Source organism: Pyxicephalus adspersus, chromosome 6 (assembly GCF_032062135.1).
Source record: "Pyxicephalus adspersus chromosome 6, UCB_Pads_2.0, whole genome shotgun sequence".
NCBI classification, from domain to species: domain Eukaryota; kingdom Metazoa; phylum Chordata; class Amphibia; order Anura; family Pyxicephalidae; genus Pyxicephalus; species Pyxicephalus adspersus.
The window spans coordinates 104337434-104361754 of record NC_092863.1 but is presented as its reverse complement, the minus strand read 5'-3'; the positions used below and the strand labels follow the sequence as shown (position 1 = coordinate 104361754).

General features: G+C 40.8%; 1 pseudogene; it reads right to left on the bottom strand.

Moving 5' to 3' along the window:
• The window catches only part of LOC140332316 (von Willebrand factor A domain-containing protein 5A-like), a 25257-nt pseudogene extending 2913 nt beyond the window's left edge, over positions 1 to 22344 (bottom strand).
• Between the last annotated feature and the right edge of the window lie 1977 nt (positions 22345 to 24321).

The following is a 24321-nucleotide window of genomic DNA, read 5'->3' as shown; positions in this document are numbered from 1 at the left end:
GGGGGGAATCATCTGGAGGCTTTACCTCCTTGGGGGGAATCATCTGGAGGCTTTACCTCCTTGGGGGGAATCATCTGGAGGCTTTACCTCCTTGGAGGGGATCATCTAGAGACTTTACGTCCTTGAGGGGAATCATCTGGAGGCTTTACCTCCTTGGGGGAATCATCTGGAGGCTTTATGTCCTTGGGGGGAATCATCCAGAGGCTTTACCTACTTGGGTACCCAAGGAGGTATGTACCTACTAAACCTTGTAAAAATGCTCTATTTTCTATATACTAAGAAAGCTTGCAATTATTTGCTTCCTCAAGCTTCTACATTTTTGATTACTAATTTAGAGTAAAGTTTTTGACCACATTAGTTACCTTCTTATGAAACCATTTCATATGTCTATATAATATCTGCCATTAGAATATATAAATCTAAATCGATTATAGTATAGTAACAGTGCTCATTAGTAATATAACCAGGTGGTTTCATTTTTATACATAATAATATATGTATATTAATATAAATAATGAATATATATTAGTGTTCCAGATCGCATTTCTCTATAAATTTCTATCATTTTCAAACATGGTATAATTTCCAATAATCCTTTCTCTTGTCTTCCTACACATAGAATCCCCTTCCTGATAAGTAGTAATCTCTATTTTTGGCAATGTATGCTGATAGGACTTCTTTCATCTATCGCATCTTAGGCTTCATTTTTTATCTCCACCAATAATCAATGACTTGGCTTTACCAGCACTCATACAAATGAATTGGATCTAATACCTTGGAATGGCTGCTCCATGGAAAAGGGACGTTTGATACATTTTAACCGATCCTTACGGATGTTTGTTTTAGGTCCAACCATTCAGGTAATTAGCAAACCCACCATATGAATCTTATGTTTAGGCCTTGACCATGTATAAAGCCTATCTACACAATTCATATTATCTATCCTTCCCTAATTAACATTATTACCTACATCCCCTGAAGAGGCAAATATTGTGAAACGCGTTAGTTTTTTCCAGTTTTTTTCTGGGACCTATTTAAAACCAATAAATCATTGGTCATACACTTACAGTTATGACCTATGTTTGAACTTTACTTGAATACATTTATAACATTGAATGTATATTGAAATTATTGTTCTTTATTGTATATAAGACAAAAACTGTCTATGTTCCTGAATGGATCATACTTAGGTCTAGCCATTTGCTTCTTTTCTTGTAAATATTTAATATACCGCAGGCTACCAGCACCCTGTACATAGGTCCTGCAAGAAGACGCTGAGCTAGTCCCTTACTTGATTGGTTCCTCGATTTGATTGACAGCTACTATAGCAAAATTGAAGGCCATTAGAGCCATTTCATAGAGAAACCACTTCGGGCCCCATCTATAGCTGTTTGGATCTGACCATAGGCAAAAGACCCCCCTGATGCAGCCATGGATAATATACACACTTACCTGCAAGCTTTGCATTGTAATATAAAGTGAATATGCAATGTAGAGATTGGATTAAAAGATTCACTATCACCCAATGGTCTCCCTCCATGCAGTGTCCTCCTCCCCCATTCTCCCCCTTCCCAAACCCGAATCACCTGCCCCCATCTCAGGAAAACATGCTTAATGTTTGGTTTCTATTGTTCTGTTTTGGATTTATACTGATGTACCCAATGTTATTTTATCCAGAAGTTTATAATGTTGTTTATTTTTTGTATTCTATATGCCATATACGAATCATTTATAATCTAAAAGGTTTACTTTATATACCATTTCAATAAAAACATATCAAACCATAAAAGGTTTACTGTAATAAAACACTTTTACCTTCTCTGCACTCCATCTACATCTGGGGGTAGTAACAGGGGTACTTGATTGGATCTAGCCCTGTACGGGGGTATTTGTCAGCCCATCCCTTCCCTAATAAAAATGAACATTCCCACCTCTCTGATTGTAACATTTTTCATCTGCATCTAAAACATAACAAAATAAAACATTGAATTTATTTGGGGTTTTTTACCCTCAATCTCTGACAGATTTCTCTATGTATTTTATACATTTATCACTGTCATCCAGAATTCTGTTTTGAAGATTGAACTATAGGTTTGTTACTTTTTTAAATTCTTGTGGTCTGTAAACCAGGAGACTGCACCTGCCCTCTGTCTTTTAAAGAAGAATTAATTCCACTTTGAAATGAGCAATCAGACAAATCCTAATGGCAGAAAGTGACAGACGGATGTCCCTTCTGCAATGAAACCTAATTATCTGTCTGAATGCCGCTTTCATCTGACAGTTCTATGCTCAGCTCAGCGTGGGGTGCGGGGAAACCTGGTTCATCCCAGCTTCCCTTGCTACTTCCAAAATGTATTGAACCCCCACACGCATGCATAGAAATGACGTCATACATGACCAATCAATTTGGCCAAAGAGAAAAAGATTGGATGAGGATGATGGTGCCCGGGCCAGAGTGAAGACAGGTGAGTGCATTCAAAATTACAATAAGCCAGGTAAGGTTTTTTTATTGCAAAATGGACATCGCCAACTGGTAAAAAAATAAATAATGTTCCTACAGTACAAAACCATATTCCTTGGAACAGTTCCCACCGATTTCAAAGATGAGGTCCATACTGATAATATATAACAAAAAGAAAAGTTAAAATATTTTTTTTTGGCTTTTTACCCTAAATCTTTACCAGATTTCCTTATTCTTTATGTGGCTCTGGCACACACCACAGCACCGTATAGAGAACACTGGACCAGTCCTAAAAGTCTCTGTACAGAGGAGCTGACACTCTAATGCCCCCCCACAGTCACACACTATTATTATACATTTATATAGCTCCGACATATACCGCACTGTTGTACAGAGATCACTGAGCTATTATACATTTATATAGCTCTGACATATACCGCAGTGCTGTGCAGAGATCACTGAGCCAGTCCCATCAGTCTCTGTACAGGGGAGCTGACACTCTAATGTCCCCCCACAGTCACACACTGTTATTATACATTTATATAGCTCTGACATATACTGCAGTGCTGTACAGAGAACACTGAGCCGGTCCCATCAGTCTCTGTACAGGGGAGCTGACACTCTAATGTCCCCCACAGTCACGCCATAATCCTAAACATTTATTTAGCTCTGACATGTATCAGTTTAATATTACATTTATTGCATTTAATAAATATTGGACATATTTCGGTGAGTTATGCCTAAGAACTACAGGCCTACAATGCAGAAGAAATTTTCATGGAAGACAATGTACCGCTTTAAGATCTATAAATCCGGAGAGAAATAAATTGCCCAGGAGGGTGAAGTGTATTTAGACAAATGTGTAATACAATGCAGCTTACCAGTTCTTTGTGTTGGTAATCCTTGCACTAACATGTTTTCTGCCCTAGGGTAACATTCACTATAAGGGAGCGGTGTTTTCACCTTAGGATGGGAAGTAAGTTTTGATCACTGAACAGCTCCCCTAAGTGTACACAAGGATTTTTCTCCTATGAGATCAATAGGCATGATTTATGAAAGCTCTCCAAGACTGGACATGGTAGATTCCAATGGGTGAACCTGGGTGACCCAACAAAACTAGAATGGATTTCTTAAAAAGTTTTTTTCAATTTTTTTGGCAAATGTTTTATTACTGGACCAGATCCATCCCATGATTGCTAGATCACCCAGGTTCCCCTATGAGAGTCTATCTCCTTCAGCCATGGGGAACATTAATAAATCAGGAGGTGACCTGAGAAAGGTGGGTATAAATAGTGGGGTGGGGGCAATTAACTAAGTCTGTTTGTCCTGTATGAACAAAAAAAAAAAGCTTTACCTTTAATGAAAACCTCTGCAACCCTCTAGCATACCTTGCTTTTGGTTTTCTCCTGAACATATTGAATAGTTTCGAACCTAAAACATAAACATAAAAATTATAAAGGGAAATATTATAGCACAAAATTAATATAGAATTACTGGAGATTTATAACCTTTTAACAAAATGGATCTATTGGAACTTTGAAAATGGCGGCATTGAGGCTTGCTGCATATGGGACAGATTGCCAGTGCTAACCTCTGTATAATAGCAAAAACACATGGATTTCAGAACTGTACCATAAAGCAATAAAAGAAGCAATACAAATGTAATAGCAAAGTGCAGAAAATATCATTCAGACACCAAAGGGTAAAAAATTCCCTTACCGCCCCTTTTGTTCGCACTGGAGAAGCCATGGAGCCCCAGCCTCCGCAGTAAGCTGACTGGCTAGACAACGACTGAGGAAGACCTGCAAAAGTGATTGGTAATATTATATCTGTCCATGTTTAAGGCAGGAAAAAAGAGCAAACAAATAAGTATATATCATTTTTAAAGTAAGTGCATGTAGGTTGTGGTTAATTTCTCTCATAGCTTATTTGTAACAGAAGGATTGCCAACCCTTTAATTAGACAAAATATACAAAGAAAAGAATGTCTTGGGTCTCTAATACCGACACGTTTCACCTTATAAGGCTTTCTCAGGGGAAGGCTCTGAGATCCAAGACATTCTGTGTAAGTGTTACTAATTACGTTACCTCTACTTAAGGATTATGGACTTTGAATAGAATCTAGGATCCATATGTTTAGTGTAGAGTGCCAACCCCCCCCCACCGCCACCATTATTGAGATAGGTACCGATCTAAAAAATGTTGTTTGTAATCTTATTTACTTCATCAATGAATATATGTTTGCCTAAAAAAAACCCTCTTTTGTGCTTATCCTTTCCTTTGTATATTATATATACAGGTTCTAGTTTTCTATGTCAATGACAGCAAGGACTGGGTCACCTCACCTGGAGAATCCCATGGCAGGTCCTGCAGGCTATTCTCCTGGGTTGCATGCTTGTTCCCATTTCACTCCCTGCAGGCCTTGCAGGCAAAGCATGAGTGTCATCTTGGAAAATGGGGCTGACGTAAAGGGCCAGAGGCTTCATCAGCTTTGTGCTGTGAAATTGCACCAGTTGCTTATTGTTTAGGACTCGATGTGTGCCTTGTCTGACTTCCCCCCTATGCCACCTCCTGCTTGGATAGAAATGCTACTTTGCCCTCTTGACTGCCTTGACCCTCCACCCGGATACTAAGGATGCCTTCCCTATGGTATGTTTTGTGACCACTCCTGACCATCTATACATAGAAGCCTACCTCCGCCAGCCCACCCATCTAATGGAGTGACCCTGAGGGCAGTGACCTGGTGAACCAGTGCAGCAAAGGGCCCAGTAGTCGCTAGGATTACAGGCTCATTACTCCTTGTAGAGTAATATGGTGAAAACCAGAGATTGCTTGAATTCCATGCCCTGAGTAATCCTGCGTTGTCTACCAGCAGGTGGAACATACACAGGCTGTTCCCAAAATTATTTATGAACTGAATATTTTAAAGTAAAAGACAACTGTGGATGGGGAATTCAGGGATATGTTATGGACTGAGGATTGCAGAGATGGGCTGTGGACAAAGGTACCATAGTGGGGTTTGGAGTAGGGGATGGAGAAGTTTGCTATGGAGGAGGAGGAGTTACAAAGAGGAGTTAGGGCTAAGGTGTGCAGGGAGCACAGGTAAGTATCACGTCTGATCAACATGCTATGAACATTGTGCTGTGTGTTACATACCTACTACTGTTGTAGTTTACATACTTGTGGCTGCTCAACCTACTGGACTGCACCCCCAAGCACAGCACTCCATATATTGGGGTGTACCTTACGTATTCATGATCATTGTACTGGTTAGAAGTAAAAAGAGCTGACAGAATCTAAAGCTACCACAAAATAAAGAATTCACTTAAGATGAATTCTGCCAGAACTTTCACAAGCCAAAACATTGGGGCCTTTGAAGTAAGCTGTCTGATTGGCAAAAGCTGCAAGAATAGAAAACCAATAGGTGATACATAATAATATGCAGATTCTTTAGGTATATGGAAACCTATATACAGCAACGACTGTGTCACCCTCCCTGCACCCTATCCATCCGGGTCCTGCTCTGGTCTCCACTACATTCCACACTATGTACCCTGACAGCATGGAGCTTGTTGCATGCATGAGTGTCATTCTGGGAATTGGGGCCAATTTAAAGAGGCTACATGCTCTCTATTATGGTCCCTGGTGTGCTAGTGCTTGGTGCTGTGACATTGCACCAGCTACTTTGTCTTTAGGACTCTACCTAGTATGGGCCTTACCTGTACTCTGCCCTAACCTTCCTGCTCAGATAGCGAGTCTGTTTTGTCTTCTGCCTTCCCTGATTTTCCATCTGGTTTCCCCATCTGCCTTGTCTGCTGCCTACCCTGACCTTTCATCAGGATACTGACGCCATCTTGTCTGCAGCCTACCATAACTTTCTGCCTGGATACCAATGCCACCTTGTCTGCCACTTTCCCTGATCTTTCCCTGGATATCCAAACCATCTTGCCGCCTTGACCTTCTCTTTGGATACTGATGCTGCTTTGCCTGTTGACTTCCTAGATCTTCCCAGACCTGGATACAGAGGTCACCTTGCCTGTGGTGTGTTCTGTGACCATGTTTGACTCCCAGACCGTCTCTATACAGAAGCCTACCTCCACCGGACCTCCCTCTGGTGGGGTGACCCTGGGCCATGACCTTGAAGCACCATGCAGCAAAGACCCGGGTAGTCACTAACGTTACTGGCCCATCATTCATTGTGAGCTGATCTGGTGAAGACCAAGTGCCACTTAGATTCCATTCCCAGGGTGATTCCTGCCACTAAGGGGAATGTAACTGACTGTTCCCAAGTTCATTTAGTAAAGGATTAAGTGAAATACTGATCTGTGGATGGGAAAATCAGAGATAAGTTATGGACTGAGTTTTGGAGAAATGGGCTGTGGACAAAGGGTGTTAAAGTGAGGTTTGCAGTAGTGGGTGCAGAGGATAGCTATGGATGAAGGGTTACAGTGGATAGTTTTGGATAAAGTGTGCAGGGTGCATGGGGTAAGTATTAGCTTTGATCAACGTGCTCTGCACACTGTGCTGTGTGTTACATAGCCACCTCTAATTAAGATAATTGTTTAATGAACCTTGTTCAGCTGAAACCCCACTTTGCTCCCTAAACACTGAAGCGGCCGAATAACCACAGAGAATGTGAAGCAACAGAAGGGATTAGGCAAAAAAGGCAGAATTCCAATAAATCAAAAATCAGGTAGGTCCATATGATGATTAATGAATATTCACAATAGTTTTAAATGGCTACTTTGTCCTTTTAGAAAGATTCCCAATTCAAAACCACTGCAGCTGTATTATAATGAATCATTCAGCACATATGACACTAAGCATAGGAAAGGCATTGTAAAGCCAGGCTGGTGCATTAGTTGCTCTATTCAAAAACTACATACCTGGAGCTCGAATGTCCCGGTGCAATGGAGGACCTCTCATCTGTGTCCTGGTGTCCTTATTCACACCTACATAGGCTGTAAGATTGGAGACAACACCAGACTGCAGACTGGTGTCCAGGATCCTCTTCTTCACCTCCTTAGACTCTGAATCTGTTCCATGTTCCAGTTCAGAGATTAGAGTTTTGGCTGCCAGTCGTGGATAGTGGGCCTTAAAAATAACAGACAATGCATGAGAAAACTTGATTACTGTGAGTCAATGGATATGTAAGGGAAAGTAGGCAGTGTATAGGGAGACAAGGTTTTTTCCAGCCTGTAATTGGCAGGGAAGAGAGGATAGACAATGCATGGGAAAGCCAAAGTTCTTAAAGCCCATAGGTGGTGAGCCTGAAGGAGATGGAAAATATAAGAAAATCAGAGCTCTGTCTGTTTGAGGATTGGTAAGCAAGGTTAGGCAATGCATGGGAAAAGAGTAACTCTTCCAATCTGTCCTTAGTGGGTTAGAGAAGATAGATGATGCATGAGGAGACCATTGCTCCACCAGTCTATGAATGGTGTATGAGAGAAGACAGATGATGCATGAGGAGACCATTACTCTGTCAGTCTATGAATGGTGTATGAGAGAAGACAAATGATGTATGAGGAGACCCTTGCTCAACCAGTCTATGAATGGTGGGTGAGACAATGTAAATGATGCAGGAGGAGACCATTCCTCTGCCTGTCAATGAATGGTGGATAAGAGAAGACAGATGATACATGAGGAGACCATTGCTCATCCAGTCTATGAATGGTGTATGAGAGAAGACAAATGATGCATGAGGAGACCATTGCTCAATCAGTCTATGAATGGTGTATGAGAGAAGACAAATGATAGTCTTTTGTAGACAAGGCGTTCAAGGAGTTTGGAGACATATGGGAGAAGGGAGATAGGACGGTAGTTGGAGGGTAGGGAGGGGTCCAGTGAGGGTTTCTTTAGGATAGGGAGAATTATGGCATGTATGAAATTGGAGGGGTATATACCAGTAGAAAGGGGGAGGTTGATTAGTTTGGTTAGGCAGGGGCTAGGGTGGAGGAATGGGCACGGAGTAGGTCAGAGGGAATTGGGTCAAGTGGACAGGTAGTAGATGGAGATGATGAGAGAAGAGAAGAGACTTCATCCACAGTAACAAGGCTGAGGGAGGCCAATGATGATTTACAGGTGGAAGAGGTGGGTATGGTTGGAGTGGCTCGGTGGGCAGAGACATCATGTCTGATTTTGTTAATTTTATCTCTAAAGTAGGTGGCAATGTCTTGGGCAGGGAAGGTTGTTGTGGGGGGAGCAGGTGTGGGGTTTAAGAGGCAGTCAGTTGTTGAAAAGAGGTTGTATGGGTTTTACTGTTTTACTATAGATTTACTATATTAAATTTGGCCTTTCCTCACCTCAAATGCCCCCTACCTCACAATCACTAAAAGTCAAACTACATTGTCCACTTTCGTCAAGAATGGGTAGAATTCAACATGTTTAGCACATTGGTTTTTGTAACACCAGTTGAGCCTTATGTGATTTGAGACCTGTTATATTCTGCCAGACTTTGTCTACTTTGTTACTTTGAAAGTAACACACAAATCACAATCTTCCCTGGCCTTACCTTTCCCTTTAGCTGAGCATAGACAATCGACTTTTGACCCTGGAAGATGGCAGTAGGGACATTGGACACGGCAATGGCTTCCATATTGGAAGGAAGGGTCCATGTGAGTGAGACATCCTTCACTGTGGGTTGTAAGGAGCACTTGAGTGCTCGAAGAACCTAGAGAGGTTGGTAGAAAAATAAATATATCTGACTTCAACACAAAAGTATCTATGGCATACAATAGAATGTTAAGGCTTTACATACCACTATGGAAAAATCTCTTTCGGATCATATAGATCTGGTAATCACAAGAGAGCTCAGCTTACAACAATAACATACAACAAGTTTATGTATAAGATAAAAGAAAAGAGTTTTTTCTAGATGATATTATCAGGAATTTTGGCCCAATCTTCTTTACATTTATTCTCCTCTTTTACTGCCATTCACTTGTAGAACTGCTGGAGTACTTGGAGTCATTGTCCTATTTAATGACCAGGTTTATGGTCAACTCATTTTGCCTGATTCATTAAAGCTCTCCAAGTCTGGAGAAAAAAGACTATCGTGGGTGAACTTGGGTAATCCAGCAAACCTGGCCCCAAATTGAAAACACATGACAACTAATAGCAAGGTTTGTTGGATCACCCAGGTTCTCCTGTGATAGTCTCTATTTTATGGTCTTGAACAGATTTGATAAGGTAGTCCCATTGACTGCAAAATGCTGAGGTTCTGTGGTTGAAAATCATCACCCCTCCACCGCAGTTCTTGAGAGTTGGTATGGGGTTTTGGTGCTGATATGCTGTATTTGGTTTTGTGCAATATGTATGAACATCCCTACATTGGTCTCATCTGTCCAAAGGGTATCAATCCAAAAGTCTTTGGAAGTGTTTTGTTCAGATAAAGCTTTGCAAACCCAGGAAGTTTTGCCATGTTCTTTTTACTGACACCCTTTAAAACAAGCCATACATCAGTTTTTTTAACTGTACCATCGTGAACTTTTTTTACAATTTTTCTAAGCACCATATGCTCTGACCTTGGAGTGAATTTTCTGGCACGTCCTCAACTGGGAAGAGTGATACATGTTTTAAATGTTTTCCGCTTATGAAAATTTTGTCCCACTGTAGAATGATGGACTTCAAAATGTTTGGAAATGTCCTTATATCCCTCCCATGATTGATGGGAAGCAACTTTGGCTTTTCTTTCATCATTGTTGATGCCTCCTTGGCATTGTGTTAGCATACACCAGATTACCCCAGACCAGGAAACTGCCAAAAGTTCTGCTTTTATAGAGTTGGGCTCAACTGTTGATGATCAGATAATCATTACCAGGGTAGCTCCGACCTTCTAGCCCATCCTTTATCACCCCATCAGAACCTCTGCCTCTCTCAGACCCACCCACCTACTTACCAACCACTCCCGTACCTTTAAATACCCGAACACCAATCTTGGATTTAAATTGGCTAGCAAGCAGCTGTTTGTTTAACCACCATTAAAAAAATTACCAATTCAAGTAATTAACAAACCAATATCCAATAAAAAATAAATGACAAATAAATAAATACATTTTACACTTTTGATATCAAACAACACTCTATTATTATTATTATTTTTATTATTATTAAACCGGGATTATATACCACCAACATATTACATTGAATATAACCTACCGTATTTTTCGGACCATAAGACGCACTTTTTTTCCTCCTAAAGTGGGGGGAAAATCAGGGTGCGTCTTATGGTCCGAATGCAGAGGTACAGGGGATGGATGCCGATCGGCGCCGCCTTCGCCTATTTTACTACACTGGTACAATTTGGTTCAGAATATTTTTTTCTTGTTTTCCCTTCTCTGAAAACCTGGTGCGTCTTATAGTCCGGTGCGTCTTATGGTCCGAAAAATACGGTAATTAGCCAACAACCTAATTCTTCCCTTTTAATAATACAGAACCATAACCCCAATATCCATAATGTTATCAAACTCCCACTTATACACCCAAACAACAACACCCAAATCTGCACCCAACAGTAATTTACTCTTCCAACATGTCCACCTTGGCCCCTAGCCGCGCAGCACCACCTCAGGAGCCCTAATCATCCGTTCACCATAAAGGAGGAGACCCCACCAAAGAGGATTCCCCCTGCCAAAATCCACCACTTTACCATGCACTGGATACTTGCCTTCCAAGACCCCAACCACTAAAATGTAACAAACTTTTAAATTATAATCATAACAGATGGGGGGGTGGCGGGAAATATTTCACTTCCAAAAGAGGGCCTTGCACTTCTTTCTAGCCCCTTTTAACTCCTCCTATGCCTAATCCCCTCCTACCTCACTCTCCACACTAGCACAGCCTCTTCTAGCCTTACTTCATTTTATTAACCCTTAACACCCCTGGGTTAGGCCTAGCACCCTGCCATGTAGGCCCTGCCCCTAAATTCTTACGGCTACGGGCCTCTCTATACATTTGATTGGCCTTACTGCTACCGATCCTCTTATAGAAATGGTACGGGTGTACTTTTTTCACAATTTTTCACACACTGCTTCTGCATTTTGATCTATGCTTTGTTCAATAAATAACCACACTATGTATGATGCAATTTGTTGTTGATCTTCTGAGGTTATTTTTACCTAATTTTAACGCCTGCTAAGGAACAGATACATTTTTTTAATGTATCCTGACCTTATACATGAAAGAAGGTTTCTTTTAATATGACTGTATGTATAAATTTGTTGTTTAAAAAGTATTTGTTGCAAAATCTGGTCTTGGTATTACTTTACCTTGGGTTGCATGCGGTCTTTGCCCGTAATAAACTCGAATGTTCCTCCTCCTGCTCGGGCCATGCCTTTAATGAGGGAGGTGGAGGCTCCTTCACCAATCCCAAATGTAAAACACCTGCAAAGGGGGAACAAGTTTTATTGACTCTCTGCATTTGGTGGTAAGTGTCGAAAAGAACCGAAAGCCCTCCAAGATTGGGCTATTCTGAAAGGCAAAGCTTTTCTTTCTGCTGGTTAAGCAGGCTATCATTGGGATGGGCTAGTAGAATGTATGGGGGACAGTGGGGTTTGATTAGTTTTGCATTTGTCTTTAAAAGAAGGTTATAAAAGACTATTAAAACATTGCCTCATCTCAGGGTGATTAGTCTCCATAGTGCTACACGGGGGATAAGTTGTATTCCTATTTATATTCAAACAGAAGCATGAAAGATTAATTACCGGTGTTTCTGAGCATTCTTTTTTACTTCATTAATCACTTATGCTGTGTTACAGACTTCTCTATCAGTGAAGACAAAAAGCTGGAGGGAGGACAAAGACAAGAAGTTTAGAAACAACACAACACAGAAAAGCTCAACATTAGATTCAGCTTAAAGTTTTTTGTAGGCTGTGTGACCCCATAATTCGAGTCCTCGGAAGTCTCCTTCTCTCAACTCAACACCAGCTAGTCTGCCAAATGTTTTACAGCCTCACTTACCTGTCGGGGCTGATCGGCTCTACCAGCTGTTTGGTAGATCTTTTTTAAGGGTTGGAGAATTTCTGTTCCTCCAAGGTTGGCATCCATCTTATTCACTTTCTTCATTGCTTCCTCCATGGATTGCTGGGTGTACTCCACACTCTCCCTGGAGAATAATAATACGAAGGAAGCATTACAAGGCTACTGCAACTCACATGGTGGTTGGGACTTACAGGACGTTTTACAGTTGGCTCAGGATACCTGACAAATGGATGTACACACATAGCAAGACACAATTTTCAGATGTGATGGGAAAATTCATCACCTACACTAGACTGCAGTTCTCTGATGTCTATTTATCAACTTACCCAGCACTCTCTGTAAAAAGCTTCCTCAATCTTGCATGCTGACTTTTTTTCTCTATACACATTACAAACAATTGTATGCAGAAGCCCATACTGTGTTTTCAAAGGTTCAGAACATTACCCGTAAGGATTCACACAAACTGCCGACAGCCCGATCTTCATACTTACGGGAAGAAAGCCTCAAAATGGGAACCAAAGCCATAGATGTTAAAGAAGCACCCAAGGGGTAAACTCTTCAATAGAAGAACCAGCGTCTCCTGAATGGGAAAGACAAGGAACATGGTGACTAAACTAAGAACTAGTGAAAGACTGGAATGCAAAAGTCTATATATTAAACATATAGGAATAGGGGTGGAAGTGATATGCCACAAGACTTTGTATTTGGCCCAACTTATTTGCTTTTCCCAATGCCTATAAATTTAAATAAAACAGGCATAAATTTACACCTCAAGGTCAAATTTAGTAATGGAAACTAATAACATAAATCCATGTGCACTTCAATCATTCAATTAAGTGTAAAGAGATTTGGAAAACACTAATGTGACGTATTATTAATATTATAATATATATTAATATTACAAAGTCCATAGTCGTGTCACTAGCTGTCCCTCAAATTAGCTCACAATCTAATGTCCCTACCATAGTCATATGTTATTATGCTTCTTCATGCTAGGTGACTTTTACAACAATTATCCCAATACACTTATTTTAAAATACAGTAGAAGGTCATTTTGGACAATTTGCTCACCTTGGCACATTGAATCCTCTGCGGAACATTTGGCCCTCTATTCATTGCACATTCCATACTGCCAGACCGGTCCACAAGGAAAATGAACTCGCCGCAATTAGACTGCTCCTGTCCAACTGGGAAACTTGGGTAGAAATTCAACATGGCCACCGACTCCGCCATAATGGACCCTACAGAACACAGGGAGAAAATAAAACTGGGAACAAAGACTGAGAACAGATTAATTTTACTCCAGATTATTCTGCAAAGCCTCTGAACTTTCTTTTATTGACTCCTATGTTGTTGTTACATAGATTATTGTTACCAACAAATATGTTTATCAACAGACTCCATTTAGGAATAGATATTATTACTGTTGTGTAATTAGTTTGTTACTTTGTAATATTTATTACAACAAATATGCAGTGATCTGTTTTGTGTACTTCTTGTAATACAATTTAGCCAATATATTGAAAAATAAATGGGGGAATGGACCAGAGAAGAGGAGAATGAGGAGGCAATGGGGTGGGGGCATTGATGAAAGGTGAGGAAAATGGATTATATCTTTGCAAGAAGTATTGGAAGGCATAACTAAAAGTCTTAGTAGCAGAAGTAAAGCCCCCACAACGATTGCTGGACTTCTCATTGGTAAGTAGTATGGTGGTTCTGAATTGTCTGGAAATCATGCATTGGCTCTTCCATAAAGAAGAAGTGAAGAACAAGCCTAGAGGTATGACCCCATACAGCGAGATTGAGCCAGCACCAGGTATCAGAAAGTTTCCTTGGGGTCAATCCAAACACTTGAATTACTTTTAGCAGTTGGCCCTGGAAAATCTTGGAACAGGACAAGTTTTTAGCCAGATATTAGAAGCCCTGGCTTAGTTAGCTTCTGCTTGGTCAATCTTACCAACACCAGTATAATTCAAAATGTCAATGATAATCTTTGGCATAATCAGTCTGAATGCAATATTTAAAATACTACACATATGTTAAAAAAGGTGTTTTTTTTAAAGAATCTGGATTTCAAATTTTTAAACCTTTACTCAATTTAGGTCATTTATTTGGGGGCCCAAACACAGGACTGGCCTTAATTGTTTGAGCCCTTGTTCTACTCCATCTAGTTACAATACCCTATCTCCATTTCTTGCTTGGTGCTATTCCTCCAATCTACACCATTACCTGCGTGCTCAGTTAGCATTGTACACATCCAAAGAGCTTCCACACTTTCTCAACACTAAAGTTTTAAAGAAAAATAACATACTGTTGATCCAGAAAACATCCGATTGTCCCATGGGATCAGGAAGGAACTTTTTTCTCCTTTAAGTGCAAATTGAACCAGGGTTATTTAAGGGATTTGTGCCTTCCTCTGAATCCACTATTTCTATAGGGTTTTATATCTGGCATATGTTTATTTCCCAAGTGGTTGAACTTAATGGACTTAATGGTCTTTTTTCACCCTGACTAACTATGTAACCAGAGATATTGGCACTGGAACTGTTGCTCCAGTTGTGCACATAGAGAGCATTTTGCACAAGCAGCAGCTAAACACTGACGCTTTGTACTTCACCTTCATACACAACACTCGAGAAACAAAGAGTACCTGCACACCTTTGCTGTATTTTTGTTCTTGGATTTGTTTTTTGGTGTGCAGAATCTGACAACGAGATCCATTTTTTCCCATTACCCAAGGTTTGTTCACAAATCACCATATTCAACTTGGCCATTATTATTTCCTGATGGACCTTACTGTACTCACACGGTGATTTATTTTCTAAGTAAAATAACTAAATATTTTTCTTTTTCAATCAGCAAGAATCAAGTGAAGCAATACATTAAACAAATATCTTGTAAATGTATTAAAAGACAATGTGCAAGACAAAGGAAAAAGAGCTAAATTGCTGTGCTCTCTTAAATATGGCTACTCAAGGTTATCACACTTCACCTGGCAGTTTTTTTTACATATGGGGGAACTATTTTTTTAAAAAACAGCAGAGGAACATCACTGCCTTCCTTATAATTTGCATATTTTGAAGTGAAACTTTGTGATCAATTTATCAGCTCCACATAAAGTTTGCAGTATTTGCATGGAAGAACTTTGATAGTGGACCCAAAGTACCATATGCAAATTGAATATTTATCCACAGTTTGGGACAAAAATGGATGAGAAGGAAAAAGCAGCTTGGTTTTTGCATAAAGAAGTGGTCACCATATGTAGCCAAACTTTGAGGCCATCATTGAAAATATGTCAACAAAATAAGAAGAACTGTGTTGTTCAATGAGCCTCAATTTGCATTTCCTCCACTCCCATTTGGATTTCATCCCAGAGACCTTTGGTGCATGAGCAAAGAGCATGGCGAGTGTTCTACTAGGATATCAAAGAAATGGAAAGAAGGTACCAGGGCTGGTGGAACTTTGCTTTTCTTTCTACAGCATTTTCTTACATGATTGGAAAACAATCGGTGTTATTTTTGAATTCAGCACCCCAAAAAAACATAATGAACAATTTATATATTGAAGATCATTAAATTTTGCAGCCCAGTGTAATGGAAAAATTGTGTGTAGATGCAACTCTATGGAATGAATAAGGAAGAGCACCCTACTGATGGTGATAATGGTGGCCCCAAGAGACAATGAGATTTGGGGTCTGACAGGGTTCATTTAAGTTTTGTTGTAATTTAGATTAGCAGCTTTTTTTTATAATGTGGTCAAACATTAACAACCTGGAGCATTTTCCCATCAATGTTTTTTTTCACCTGATGGGCTTGGTCCTGAATCCCGGGCTGTGTTTGTAGACCCAACCCCTGCTTCCACAATGACGCTGGGTTTGTTCACTTCCATATAATAAGCCAGCAATTCCACGTCTCGCTCAAACTTGTGCCCTTCTGCCAGTGACACCTACAAAGGTGAAATAATAATAACTGTTAACCTCTATAAGGTGAACAAAGACATCAAATGACTGCATTATTATAAAAATGGAACTCCTTTTTTTAAAAGGGGAACCCGAATGTGGTTTTGATACTGTTCTGCATCCCGCTCACCTTGGCGCAGGTCTTGTCACTATCCGTGTACACCAGAGGAGTGATGTTACAGTTGGGCTCGATCTTGGCGATCCCGTATGTCGATTGGAAGTGAGCATTCAGACTTAATGTATATGGGGTTTTACTAAATGGAACCTGTGGATATGTGGCTGTTCTACTCACATAATAACCTGGAAGAAAAAAGAGGAAATATCTCCAGTTGAGATCAGTGCCATTAAATGTCACCTTTTTTCTTAAGGATATGTTTAAGGGGAACCCATCATGGCAAAAAAATAGTAAAAATTGAGTTGAAATGCAATTACATGTATTACTTTACAGATTGTTTCCTGTGTGTGTCTCTGTGGAGCTTCTTGGATCCATGCTGTACATAAGGCCTTGACTTCTGCCAAAGTCAATTTTAATCCCTTCCTAACATTAAGCCTAGCCCATGTCTTACCCACCCATGCGAAACACCTAAATATCTGCCCCATTGCACAACACACAGCACTTATGTAGCATCATCTCTGCAATCGGTGTTTTCCTTATCCGGGTGCTTAAGCAGGTCAGACAAGGCAATATTAGATTAAACTGGTTTGAAGACCAACACATGCTACTTGGTGTCTGCACTTCAGATTACAATTTACAGACAGGTCAGGCTTAGTGGTCCTTTCATGAAAGCAAATCAAAGGATTACATTGAAAAAAAAAAATCAGTTTGTTTTCACCTTGTGGGGTGTATCTTGGGTTAAGGATGGCCGGCAGGACAAAACGCACAGCTCCATCTGCCTCCACGGGCAATCCCCATACATATTTCAAAGTGACCTCGGCCTCTTGGCCTGGAGGGAGATTCCCAACACTACAACTGAAGATGTCTGCCGAACTGTCATCTTCTTCCAAGAGAAATGCTTCCTTACCCCGGCTGATGGCTTCATCATAGGTTTTGTGAGCCTGGAGAAGACATTTATAATGCTGAAGGTTAGATGTGTAACTATGGCTAAAACCCAATTCAGTATCAGTTCTTGAAGCTGTGAGGGCTGCTTATGTGCAGATTAGAGGACCTGTTAAGATAGATCACAATCATTGGGGAACAGTGGGATGTATGTGACCTGACCATTGCATCATCATGATGAATACAAAAAGGAACAAGAAAGGACAAGATACATAAAGACCCTGGGAGACTGAACCACCAAGAGTCCAGCGTGGACAGGTGTATTTGCAAGAAATAGGTGGAAGATGGAATTACTCCTGTTTCCATGCTTCTTCTTCTCTATGGCTACCTCCACTATAATACTTGGTAGGTACTTAACATTAGAATTAAAGGATTGCATTTTAGGTAAAATGACCAGGATGGCTTGGTTCAGACTATGGCATCATCTATCCATCATCCAGCATTTGTAAAAAAATTTGTGACCCAGTGGACAGTAGTGCGGAGAGCATATTTACCCCTTGTAGTTCAGTTTCCCTTTGCGAGGTGGGGACTGGTCTTGCCACGAGAGTGACAGTGACTTGCAAATATTTTATCATATCTCTACGTGGTAATGAAGCCATGGTTCATAAAAATAAAAGAATTGATGATTATTTGTGAAATACTAATGTTCTCTGTTACAATAAAATAGGCAGATTTTTAAACTGGGAAGCATATTGATGATCACCCCCACTTCATCCAAACTTATAATTAAGGCTTTATATTTCTCTATGATAATGCATTCCTCTTCCCCTGTATGTATATATAAAGATTTAAAGAAGTTCACTAGATCAGGAAACAAAAGTGCCTAAGATAGCATCAGCACTGTATAGGAACTTTGTGCCACTCTTCACATCAATCCTAATACCCCTTTAGAATCTAATTGATTCCAACTCCAGGCTGGGACGTTAAATTCTGAAACGTTGAATTTTCTACAAATTAAGTATCCTGACTTAGCTTCAACTCCTTCTATTCAACCATTAAATGGATAAATGTCCCTTTGTGGGTATTTTACCCACTGACCCAGCAATAGGAGTGCTCTACAAGGATTCAGGCAAAAAGGAGTCTGACCCAATGATTTTTCCACAAGTTTGAACATTCCGTAATATATAGAATTTTAATTAAAACCATAAAAATATGATTGTATCTCTTAGAAAAATTTAATGTTCTAGTAAGTTTGCCATCATTACCTGCTTCTTCTCCTGGAGCTCGGCTATAATGATCTTCCCTTCTATTGTTGCACTCAAGGCTGTAGACGGCAGAGTCTTCATCCATGGGGAAGACAAAGGCCGCTTCCACCGCCTTCTCTTCCTTGTTCCTATACTTGAGAGTCGCCGATACATCTGCCACAAATCCCTTCACCTGGACGTCCACCGAGATTCCCTGCAGAGGAACTAGACACACATCGGAGAATTAGAATGAAGTCTGGGAAAGAAGGCGATTAAATTGACTTGTTTAACGTAGCATGGTTGTTGGTGCCAGATTGACTGATCTGAGTATTTTGGAAACTCCCGATCTGTTGGCATTTTCACATGACCATCTCTAGGGTTTACAGAGAATGGTCTGAAAAAGGGAAAATAACCGATGAGCTGTAGTCTTTTGGGTGAAAATGCCTTGTTGATGCCAGAGGAGAATGGCAAGACTGGCTCAAAATGATATAAAGGTAACAGTAACTCAAATACCCACTCATTGCAACCACTCGGGAGACCACATTGGGTGCCACTCCTGTTGGCCAAGAACAGGCTACTGAAGCTACATTCCACAGGGGAACACCAATTGGACAAGGCAAAAGTCAAAAAATATTTTCTGGTCTGAGGAGTGTTCTGCTTCTGCTGAAACATTCAGAGAGTAGCGTAAGATTTTGGCCTTAACAACTTGAAAACCTGGATCTGTCCTACCTTTGTATGAATGATTCAGGTTGGTGGTGTAAGGGTGTAATGATGTGGAGATTATTGTATTCCCAAACAGACTTTAACACTAAATGAGAAGTGTTTAAATCCATCAGTCTAAGTCTTGCCGAAGTTCAGTCCATCTTTTGACGGCTACTTCTAGCAGAATAACGCATATCACAAAACTCAGAATGTTTCAATCTGGTTTCTTGAACATGACATTGAGGTCATTGGACTCAAGTGGCCTCCACAGTAACCAGATCTCAATCCAAAACAGCGCAATGTGGCGGAATGAAAGATTTGCATTGTTAGCTGACAAATCTGCATTGACTGCATGATGCCATTATATCAATATGGACCAAAACGCCCAAGGAATGTTTCCAGCACTTGAACTGTTGAATCTATGGCAAGCAAAATGATGGCAGTTGTGAGGGCAAAGGGGGTCAGTACCAAAGTGGTAAGTTTGTGTCTATATATAATAAATCTGATATGGGATCTTACTATTTAAGGTCAGCATGGAAATCAGACAACTCTGCTTGCAGAATGAGATGGTAATGTAATCCCGCATTGCTTGTACACTCACCTGTCTGGTGGGATTTCATAATGAGAAGGCCATAACTCGGAGGAGGTGGCATTATTAAAGATTATCTGATGGGAAATTAAAAAATAAGTGTTAGATTTATTAAATGCAGCCAATGTGGCACAATATAATTTATTCCAATCTATTCCCCTTTACCTATTGCATTCCATGTGTCCTCTTTCAAAAAGTCAGACAAAGCAGCCCTGGCCATCCTTTCTCTCTGTATATGTGCAGGGCCACTAACAGAAATTTCTGGGGTTCAACTCTCTATGTCTAAAAGTTCCAGCATTGCAAAAGTCCGTCATGGGGGAACGTTATTCACTGGGGATGTCGGGTTCTGTCACTGAGGTCTGTACTGGGGGTCTGTCACTAAGATCTTCACTAGAGATCTCTTTAACTGTCCCCTTTCAAACCATACCCAATAATCAGTGCTATGTAGCGGTGGTGAAGCAAGGTACAAGAAGAACTTGACTCTTCACTTATACCCGGCTGCCTTGCTATATAACCTGACACTCCACTTGCACCTATCCTTTCTGGCTAACCATGTGCAAGTAAATGGTGTTGGGTTAATTGCACGTGAGCCAGGTTAAGCCAGGTCAAATGAAGCCTTAGCCTGCGCCGTGTTCTCTTGCTTCCTAGTCAGGTGCAAGCGGAGGGTCTAAAATAAACTAACAAAGGAACCAGATGCAAGTGCTAGGTCTGGGCTATCCAGCAAGAGACTTAGATGCAAATAAAGGTTGACCTTCCACTTGTACATGGCTCCCTTACTGGCCAGCCTAGACCAAACACTTACACCTGCGTCTCTTGCTGGTTAGAACTGGAACCTTCACTTGCACCTGGCTAATCAGGTCCAGGTGTAAATGGAATGTCCGGCCAGCTAGCAAAATAGCCAAGTGCAACTGAAGGGCCAGGCTCTACTTGCACCTGGATTATTTAGTAGCAAACCAGATCTTTCACTTTCACTTGTGGGCAAAAACTGTGTGCTGCTATATAGCACTAAGCATTGGTTTAAAATGCTGAAGTTAAATAGAACTCCAGTAAATATCTCAGTGACAGACCCCTAATGCGGATCTTATTGAAAAACCCCAGTAGTAGACCCACTAGTGTAGACCATAGTGACAGACCCCAATGCAGACAGAACTCCCCCTTATGTCAGATCTCTTAGTGACAAAACCTCATTGTAGACCTCAGTGCAGACTCCCATTTGCAGACCTCTGTATCAGACCACCATTTACAGATCTCAGTACAGATCCCCAGTGACAGACTACAGTAGCAGACCCCCAGGTAGATCTCACACCCCGGTGCAGATGTCAGTACAGACCCCCAGTGACAGATATCCTAATTGCATACCCCCAGGCTGATCTATGCTACAGACCCCAGGACAGACCTCCAATGCAGACTTCAGTACAGATGCCCAGAAGGACCAGAGGAAGCCCTAACATATATGCTGTGCTGCAGGTCTGCCTTTGGCTAGAAAACGAAAGCCCGATCTAATCAGGGGTCTAAATCAGGGGTTTAAGGTTTTTTTTTTTATCTTTTGTCTCTGCACTGCTGATCTCTATAAGCTTACTTGCAGCCACTTTCTGTCTACATAAACCTTAATTGCAGATGGTGACAAGACCACTTAGGCCACAGGTAATATAATGTGCCATGGCCACTAGGGGCAGCATTTGTAAATATACCACCTGCAACAGTTTGGCCTCTGCACTTCAGTCTTAACTCAATCACCAGGATGCACTGCTGGTTCCCTGATAAGCAAAGCATGGATTGCACAGCACTTCCTAGGAATTGTAGTTTAGACTGAAGTGCACACTAGCTAATAAGATATAATTCTGTTTCCATTCCATCTTAGATTGTAAGCTCTTTGGGGCAGGATCCTCTCCTCCTCTTGTCCTCTCCTCCACTATCTGTATCTGTCATTCATTTGCAACCCCTATTTAATGTACATTGCTGCGTAATATGATGGTGCTATATAAATATTGTTTAATATTAATGACAATAATAACAATAATAGTAGTAATTCCATATGAAACTATACTTATTTACCTGCTGCCTTGCTGTTGTGTTCCCTGTCTGTTTCTCTGCCTGCTGCTTCAGGATTCTTCTGAAGATTTTTTTCAGATTCTTGCAGTGGTGAGATTTCTACTTTACTTTGTTCCTCTAACAGCAGAGCAAAGAATGAGGATATAAGTTGTAAGATTTCCTCTTGTGTTTTGCCTCTGGCCCCAGGAAAAAGAATGAGGAAAAGGAGATTTGTGTTACTTACCGTGGCACGCAATGCTCCTTGGCACCTAGAAGTTGCCAGTCGGTGCCTGGTAGCTGTAAATGTCGGGGGATTTTTCCAGTCTCTGCAAGACCTTTTTTCCCACAATTTTTTTTTCCAATAAATTGAAACTGGTTGAAAATTGAACCCCTGGTTGTTACATCCAAAAAAACAAAAATTAGCAATGGAACCACTGTTTCATTTTTAAAAAATTGCAATCGGGCATTGAGTTGTATTGCAGAAAGTGACAGGTCCCATATGCAATGAAATGTATTCACGGACTAATCGCTCCTTTAAATTGTCATGTGTGGCTCAGCATTGGTTGGCATGAAACCCGGCAATCCTGGATTATGAATGAATGAACTCCCTGCTCATCCCTACTACATCCTGGTGCCGCTAATATGATGTGAACATATATTATACTATACAATACATACATATTACAGGTGACAAAAATAACACATTTACAGGTGGATCCCTCCGTGATACTAGCTGAGTAAGTCCCGTGTCGTCCCATCTTTCTTCTTTGCCCCATGGTAAACTGGACACTGAGCGCCAACTTCTTCCTCTTCCTATGGGTTCTTCTATCTACGTCATGCTTCCAAATGAAAGGGCCAATCTCACTGCACATGCAAAATGAATGTGCAGAAGGAGCAGCATAATGTAAGTATCCCAGGAGGTAATAGGCTTCCTTTTTAGTCATTACCGCTGAAGCCATAAAGACAGAAAGGAAGGATTTTCCCCTTCAAATGTTAAAAAAAAATCCCTTATATAAAGGGTTATAAAGTAAAAAATGTGATTATAGGTCTGCTTTAACTTGAACTTCTCCCTTAATTCTGTGAACGTGAGTTGTCTCTTTTCAGAAGGATTTTCGCTATTTCTAACTGTCATGCTTTGGGAGACAGGACCATTCGGGGGCGCTACAGCTTGCACTGAAGTGGTATGAGCCCTGAGAAGGGCCAAGGTGCAGAGTCAAAGCAGTAACCAGGTTTTCTCCAGAGCCCCTAGTGGTGAGGATGTTGCATTGCTGGTTACTGCCAGGCTGCGGTCCTTGGGCACACGTGGGCAGGATGATGCACAGTACCAAATCACAAGGAAGAAAATTTGTCAAGGAAAGCCGGGGTTGAAGCAGGCAGCAAGCAAGAAAGGGCAGGAACAAGCCAGGGGTTAATTGCCAGGGATCCAGGGGACAGACACCAGTCATACAGGGGCCACTGCAGACACAGGGAACACAGGAGACACTAGAAGCAACAGGAGGCACAGGAATGTCCACAGACAGAGAGGAACACTGGAACAGTACAAGGGAATAGGCTGGGAAATAACAGACTGGGCAACAAGGGTTAACACAGGAAAACACTGAATTAGCCAATGGGTGTACAGGAAATGCTCAGCAGAGCTAGGGGGCTCAGCACTAGTGGGGACACATTGCATGAACGCTGAGTGCTGTGTCTGAGCTAGCTAAGTAGCCAGGGATGATAAAGAGGAAATTTCCTGATTGACCGGCGGGTGGGGCAATACTGATTAAATCTGGAAGAGATCTATATATATAACAATGTGGACAATTTCTTTTTCTCCATCAAATTCATATCACATCCCCATTTTAAACAATTTGAACAAATATAAGTGGATAATTTTGGGACTTTTAGGGCATTGAATCAATCAGAATATGCATATTTCATAGACATAATATAAAAATATATAAATATAAACATAATAAGATTTAATTCTGGAAGAGCCCACCCAGGCTCAGAACTGCCCGCATGCACAGGAGGCATCGCTTTAGGGAGGAAGAGGTAAGTGTGACCCTAACAATTCATAGTCCGCATTGCCTTTCACAGATGTTTGCACTTTTGGAAGTATTTTTGCATCTTGGGTCCTATCAGATGATTTCTTGTTCATGTTTCCAATGTTTGCACTTCCTTTTGTGGCTTCAATAAAATTTATTGTCACTTAACACATGCCATATACTTAGTACACTTAACACACGCCATATCCGTACCTTCACAACTGTACATGGACATTGGAACATTGAACTGGGATGTTCTATTACATCTCAACAATTAACGGCAATCATTTCAAGGCCAAATCTGTTGCATCATTTCCTAGATATTGATGGCAATA